Source organism: Chrysochloris asiatica, unplaced genomic scaffold (assembly GCF_000296735.1).
Source record: "Chrysochloris asiatica unplaced genomic scaffold, ChrAsi1.0 scaffold00050, whole genome shotgun sequence".
NCBI classification, from domain to species: Eukaryota; Metazoa; Chordata; class Mammalia; order Afrosoricida; family Chrysochloridae; genus Chrysochloris; species Chrysochloris asiatica.
Window position 1 is genome coordinate 15,273,781 of NW_006408568.1, and position 6,940 is coordinate 15,280,720.

Genomic DNA, 6,940 nt, shown 5'->3' on the forward strand with positions numbered 1-6,940 from the left:
ACACATCTTATACTTCCCCAATTCCAAACCTGGGATCAGCCATTTCTAAATACCATGATTGACCCTGGACCCCCTAGTAGACAGCGATATTTAGAAACACAGCCAGGGTACTAGTGGTCTAATTACACATCACCATATACATTTGGATCTATATTAATTTCTATAGCTATCTTTAGACAATAGATCGGAGACCCTATTTAACAGCAAGACCTCCAAATTCAATGTACACCACAGGGTTAATTCCAGCTTTCTTCTTTTTCCATATTTGCCACTCCCTCTGGGAGAAAGATGAGGCTGTCTGCTTCTGTAAAGATTTCCAGTCTCAGAAACCCTGTATAGCGTTACTATCAGTATGACTCAGAATCGGCTTGATGGCAGTGCGTTTGTTTTCTCTGATAAGAAGAAACCTGATTTCATTATCCTCACTATGCTCACTCATCAGATTCATGTCTCCATGCATAACCAGTTCCCCCGTGTTACTAGTCCCCTTCCCTGCACAGATGCCCTCTAGCACCACCCAACCTTTGCCATTGTGCTTCTGTGTGGATGACCTCTTCACTCTGCAGCTCCAAAACTTGCAGACAGACTCACTCACTCTCTGCCATTGAGTTGATCCCAGCTCACAGCAACCCTGTGTAGGGTTTCTGAGACAGTAAATCTTTACAGGAGCAGAAAGCTTCATCTTTCTTCCTCGAAGTGTGGCTGGTGGGTTTAAACTGCCGACCTTACAGTTAGCAGTCTGGTGCTTATTCTATAGTGTCAACAGGGCTCAATTTGCAGGCAGACACCCCCTTATTCTGCTCACACTCCAACACCCCAGCTGGCTATACTCCTGCCAACTCCCCACCCTGTGCAAACTCTTCATTCTGCCTCATCCAGTGGCGGATTTAATTTGTCTGATAACTTTTTGGTCTTGCCTCCTTAGTGGGATGTCTATAGGTTTTTGATGGAACAATGGGTGTAAATGAATATTTTGTATGATATGCATGTTTAAAATCTAGTCCCCCAATTTTCCTTTCAGTTATCAAGTGCCTAGCTGGCTATCTTAAGATGGGAGCTTCCTAGCACACTCTTCATTGTTAGTGTAGGTTCCTAGAGACAGCTCTGCTCTGAACATCTCCCATAACAATTTTTTAACAAACCTTCAGGTCTGTGTGACAGCTGTTCTCCCAACCCCAGTCTTGACTACTGTCAGTGATCATGCCTAAATTCCTCTCTCTACTGTTTGTTGTGTTGTTGTTAAGTGCTATCCAGTTGGTTCCAACTCATAGTAACCCTGTATAGGGTTTCCAAGAAGCAGCTGGTGAGTTTGAACCACCAACCTTGTGGTTCGAACCGACCTTGTAGTCCACTGTTTTATCCCACAGTGCCACACCAGGACTCTACATCTCTACCATGGTCTTCCTTTTTATATTATCCTTCAGTGTAATCCTCACTGGAAGACCAAGTTATAAACAAAGATATTGATAGCAACATTTAGGGTGCCCTTCCCATCTATTAAGACAAAACTTGTTTCTATAACAAATAAGAAATTCTGGTGTGGTGCTATAGAATAAGCACTAGACTGCTAGCCACCAGCCATTCCTCATAAACCCTATATATTAAGGTTCCACAGTGTAGTGGTTATCACTTCTTCTTTACACGCAGAAGGTCCTGGGTTCGAGCCCCAGTGGAACCATAGTGAGATTTAAGAGTCCTGGTGTGGCACTGTGGGTTAATGCGCCAGACTGCAAAGCCGTTTGAACTGCAAGGTTGGCAGTTCAAGCTCACCAGGCAGTTCAAGCTCATGAGCTGCTCCTCAGAAATCCTATACAGGGTCGTTATGGGTCATAACCAACTCGACGGCACTTCACAACAAAAACACATACAGGATAATTATGATATGGAACCAATTCAACGGCCCTTAAAAAGCATCATAACAAATACATCGAAAATATGTAATGGATCACATGAAATAAAATTATTTCTCATTTGTAGGTACTTATGTTAGGTAGGTAGAACCCCTCCAAGTATTGGGTCACAGACTTAGGTTCCTACAATCTTGTGGTTTCATTTTCAATAAAGACTTTCAAGGTGTCTGTTCTTGTGTTAAACTAGTAAAGAAAAATAAGCAGAAAGTATCTATCAACAGCAGGTTTTGTTGTTGTTAAGTGCTGTGGAGTAAGTTCCAATCCACAGCGATCCTGTATAGGGTTTCTGAGGAGTGGCTGGTGGGTTTGAACTTCAGACATTGTGGTTCAAACTGACCTTGTGGTCTAGTGTATTGTCCTGCAATGCCACAAAATTGAGCATATTACTTTCACTCGCATTGCATTAACTAGAACTCAGTCGCATGGCAGGAGGTAAGGACGATGAACAAATGTGCTTTCAGAAATGATAGGAATTGGTCTTGGTGATCAGCTAGGTAGGGTCTTCCATATGTTACTTTCTTCCGTCTGACCTACAAAAACAATGTAGTTGGGAAATGAAAACAGTGTTGGTTGTAAGATCTTCCAAGAGAAGAAGAAATAAAAGATACCATTTCTCTGATCTTCTTAGAACTCTTACCAATATCCTAATTACCAGTTTGTACTCTGCTAAAAAAAAAAAAAAAAAGGATATTGAAGTGATACTCATGTACCAGTACTCCGTACATTTAGTACTCAGAGATTCTGCTGTGGAATTAAAATTCATGTCCCAATTCTGGCACATTTTAGTTGTTGCTTCCTTTTTTTGTCCATAGAGTCTGAATTCAGACTTAGATAAGAACCTCTGGCATTCTCTTGGGAGGTCATTCTTTTTTCCCTGGGGTTTCTGTTATCTTTATTTTATAATATTAATGATAACGGTAACTACCAACTGGGTAGTGCTACAGAGAACATCATTTTACAAAACTGAAATTCACTGCTGGGATTTTTTTCTAAACACTGTTATGCATAACAATATTTTTAATGGGATGATTCCTACCAACTGGTTCACAAAACTCTTGTCATTTTTTAAAAAAAACCACAGAATTAAATAATACCAGGCAGCAGAGTGTGTAAGGCATAAATTACAGATGGCAGAAGGGCAAAGATGTTGCGTGGTGAATAAATTAAGGCCTTCAATTATGAGGCTAGTAGCAGAGGTATAGAGAAGGAAGGCAGAGGCAACAAGAGAGAAGTGTTTTTAGATGACATTGAACTTGGGTTGAGTCCGTTAGGAGTGAGACCAAGGACAAAGCAAGTACCTAGGAGAGATTTTTACCATAGAAGAGAAGTATTCTCTTGGCCGTAAATTCTACTATAAAAAATGTAAGCATTTTCCCTTTTTAATTTGTCATAAAATTATAAAATCCTAAAAGCCTAAGTGTGGGTCTGGCAGGTTTATAAGGTGAACAGTTTTTAGGACTCATTATATATTTCATGGTTATAATGAAACATACAGAGGGGTGAACATTTTGTTCCCAAGAAATTCTGAGTTTAATTTGAAGCTGAACTACAGCTTCAAATTAAAATGAGGTCCTTTGTGCAGGTTAGAGATTAGGTAGATGAGAAGGTAATACTTTTATTCCTTCACAGCATTATCTTTGTAGAGGTTTGTGTTGTTGTCATTAAGTGTTGTCAACTAGGTTCTGTCTCACAGTGACTCTGTATAGGGTTTCTGAGAAGTGGCTTGTGGGTTTGAGTGCCAATCTTGCGGTTAGCAGTCCAATACTTATCCTACAGCATCACACCAGGGCACTTGTAGAGGTTTAAATGCTGTTAATTCAGCCTCAGAAATAAATCTCTCTCAAAAGTTGGTCTTTCTCATCACCTGTATAGATTTGGATCTTCAGCATCACTTGCCTTGGTTACTCCACACCTTGTTATTAATCCTTCCCTTCCTTAGTCTTAGTCTCTGCTCTCATTTCCTTTCTATCTATCCTCCATGCTGCTGCTAGGGTCATAGTTTCTAACATGCAAAACTGATCATGCAGGTTTAGTCAAAATATTCTAACATAAAAAACTTACTAAATGAAGTCAGAACTCTTTAATGTGCCACAAGAGACTCTGAAATCATCTCTCCAAGTCCACTATTCTATGCTTAAACTTCACTATGTATATTTCTCTTTCTCCAATATAACATGCTGTCATTAGGTGACATCACATCTGCTCTGACTCACAGTGACCCTCCATTAAGGTATGGCACTGTAGGATAAGCGCTAGACCACAAGATCAATTTGAACTGAAAGATTGGCTGCTCAAACTCACCAGTCGCTCCTCAGAAACCCTAAAGGGCACTAAGGGTCACCAGAGTTGGAATCAACTCAACGGCACTTAACAACAAATAAGGTTTTCTAGGAGTGGCTGGTGAGTTTGAACCGCTGATTTTATGGTTAGTAATCCAGTGTATGTCCCCCACAGAATCACAGAAGGACTCCTCAATATGTCATACACATCCACAAATACTTGAATTTGCACAGGATGTTCTAAGGCTACAATTAGTACACACTGCCAACTCATTGCAATCCCACAAGACAGAGTAGAATTGCTTTATAAGGTTTCTGAAACTGGAGATACTTGTGGCAGCAAACAGTCTCATCTTTCTTGCTCAGAGTGGTACATAGGTTTGAACCACTGTCCTTGCAGGTTAGCAAACCAATGCCTAACCCACAGCTTTCTGTCCCTGGGTCAAGGAGGTGCTCATTGTCTACAACCTTTGCATTCAAATCTCCATTAACTATCAATAAATCTTGATTGCATGCTTGATCAATTCCAGACTGAATAAGTTAGTAGAATTTCCCATTTCATTATCATTGGCTTTAGTGGTTGGTGCATAAATCGGAATACTAGTAGTATTAACTGGTCTTCCTTGTGGTGGTGATGGTGGTGGTTCTGTGCCATGGAGTTGGTTCCTACTCATAGTGCTCCCGTATAGGGTTTCTGAGGATTGCGGAAGCAGAAAGCCTCATCTTTCTCCTGCAGAACAGCTGGTAGTTTCAAACTGTACTGTTTCAAACGGTAACCAGCAAAGAATCCCACCCCCTCTTTAGTATGGATTCTTTTTCTTAGTCTTTTACAGTAATGGTCCTATGCAGTATTTCTCCTTTTGTGACTGACTCATTTCACTCAACATAATGTCCTCAAGGTTCATCCATGTTATGTGGTGGCTTGCAGCTTCCTTGTTATTCTTAAAGGTAGCATAATATTGCATTGTGTGTATGTACCACAGTTTGTTTATCCATTCTTCAATTGATGGGCACTTTGGCTGTCTCCAACTTTTTGCTATTGTAAATAGTGCTGCTGTAAACATTGGTGTGCATGTAACTACTCCTGTTATGGTTCATATTTCTTGTGGGTAAAAACCAAGTAGAGGAATTGCTGGATCATAAAGGTATTTCTATTTCCAACCTTCTGAGGAAGTGTCATATTGCTTTCCATAGTGGTTGGGCCAGTTTGCAATCCCATGAACAATGTAGGAGGGTCCCAGTCTCTCCACATCCTTAACAGCATTTATTGTGCTCTACTTTTTTTTTATCTTTGCTGTTATTGCTGGTGTGAGATGATATCTCATTGTTGTTTTGATTTGCATCTCTCTGATGGTTAGTGATCATGAACATTTCTTCACGTTTGCTGGCTGCCTGGATCTCCTCCTTGGTGAAGTGTCTGTTCACGTCCTGTGCCCATTTTTGAATTGGGTTACTTGTCTTTTTCTTGTAGAGTTGTTGTAGTTTCCTATATATTTTAGAAATGAGTCTCTTATCTGATGTGTCATTGCAAAAGATTTTTTCCCATTATGTGGGTTCCCTTTTTACTCTTTTAGTGAAGTCTTTTGATGCACATAAGTTTTTAATTTTTAGTATGTCCCAATCATCTGTTTTGTCTACTTTTGTTTGTGTACTTTTCAAAATGTTTTGTAGTCTGTGTATTCCCTCAATTAGTGCCCTCATATATGTCCCTATTTTTTCACTGATGACCTTCAGAATTTTTAGATTCACATTTAGGTCTTTAATCCATGCTGGGTTGGATTTTGATTAAGGCATGAGGTAAAGGTCTTGTTTCAATCTTTTCATATCACTTTCCAGTTCTGCCAGCACCATCTGTCGAAGAGATTATCCCCTCTCATGCGATATGTTTAGGTACTTTGTCAGAATCACTTGGCAGTATGTGGATGGGTTAATTTCTGGATTCTCAATTATTTTCCCTTGATCAATGTATCTTTCATTGTACCAGTACCAGGCTGTTTTGACCACTGTAGCCATGTAATAAAGTTTGAAGTCAGGGAGTGCGAGGTTTCCAACCTTACTCTTCTTCTTTAGCAGTGCTTTGCTTATCCTGGGTCTCTTTCCTTTCCGTATAGAGTTTGTTGAAATCTCCTACTATAATTGTGGATTTATTTCTTTCTTTCTTCAATTCCATTAAGGTTTGCTTCATGTATCTTGGTGCTTTTTCGTTGGGAGCGTATACGTTTATTATAGTTATGCCGTCTTACTCAATTGACTCTTTGAGCATGAGATAGTGCCCTTCTTTGTCTCTTAAGTTAGTTTTTATCTTAAAGTCCACTTTGTTGGAGATTAGTATAGCCACTCCTGCTTGTTTATTCCTGCTGTTGGCTTGGTACATTTTCTTCCATCCTTTGACTCTCAGTCTGTTTTTGTCTTTCTGTGTAAGGTGTGTCTCTTGTAGGCAGCATATTGATGGATCTTGTTTCCTTATCCATTCTGCCACTCTTTGTCTCTTTACTGGTGCATTCAATCCATTGACATTTAATGTAATTATTGATAAGTGTGAATTGATTACTGTCATTATGTTACTTTTTTGGTGGTGTTTGTTCTTTGGTTCTGCTTTCCTTCTTGAATTGGGTTTGTGTTTTTTTAGTTGATTCTGGTCAGTTTCTTCCTAGTGTCTCTGTTCGCTTGTTCTGTTTGGGGGTTTGTTTTTATGATATGTTGTGGAGTGTTGACTTTCTTTGGAGTTACCTTGTGGTCTACTAACTTTTC

General features: G+C 39.7%; 1 non-coding gene across 1 annotated transcript; it reads left to right on the plus strand.

Annotated features, from left to right (window-relative positions):
• Window positions 1-1,605: 1,605 nt before the first annotated feature.
• Window positions 1,606-1,678, plus strand: TRNAV-UAC. Its single transcript has one exon. It is a non-coding gene; the product is annotated as a tRNA-Val (tRNA).
• Window positions 1,679-6,940: the final 5,262 nt, after the last annotated feature.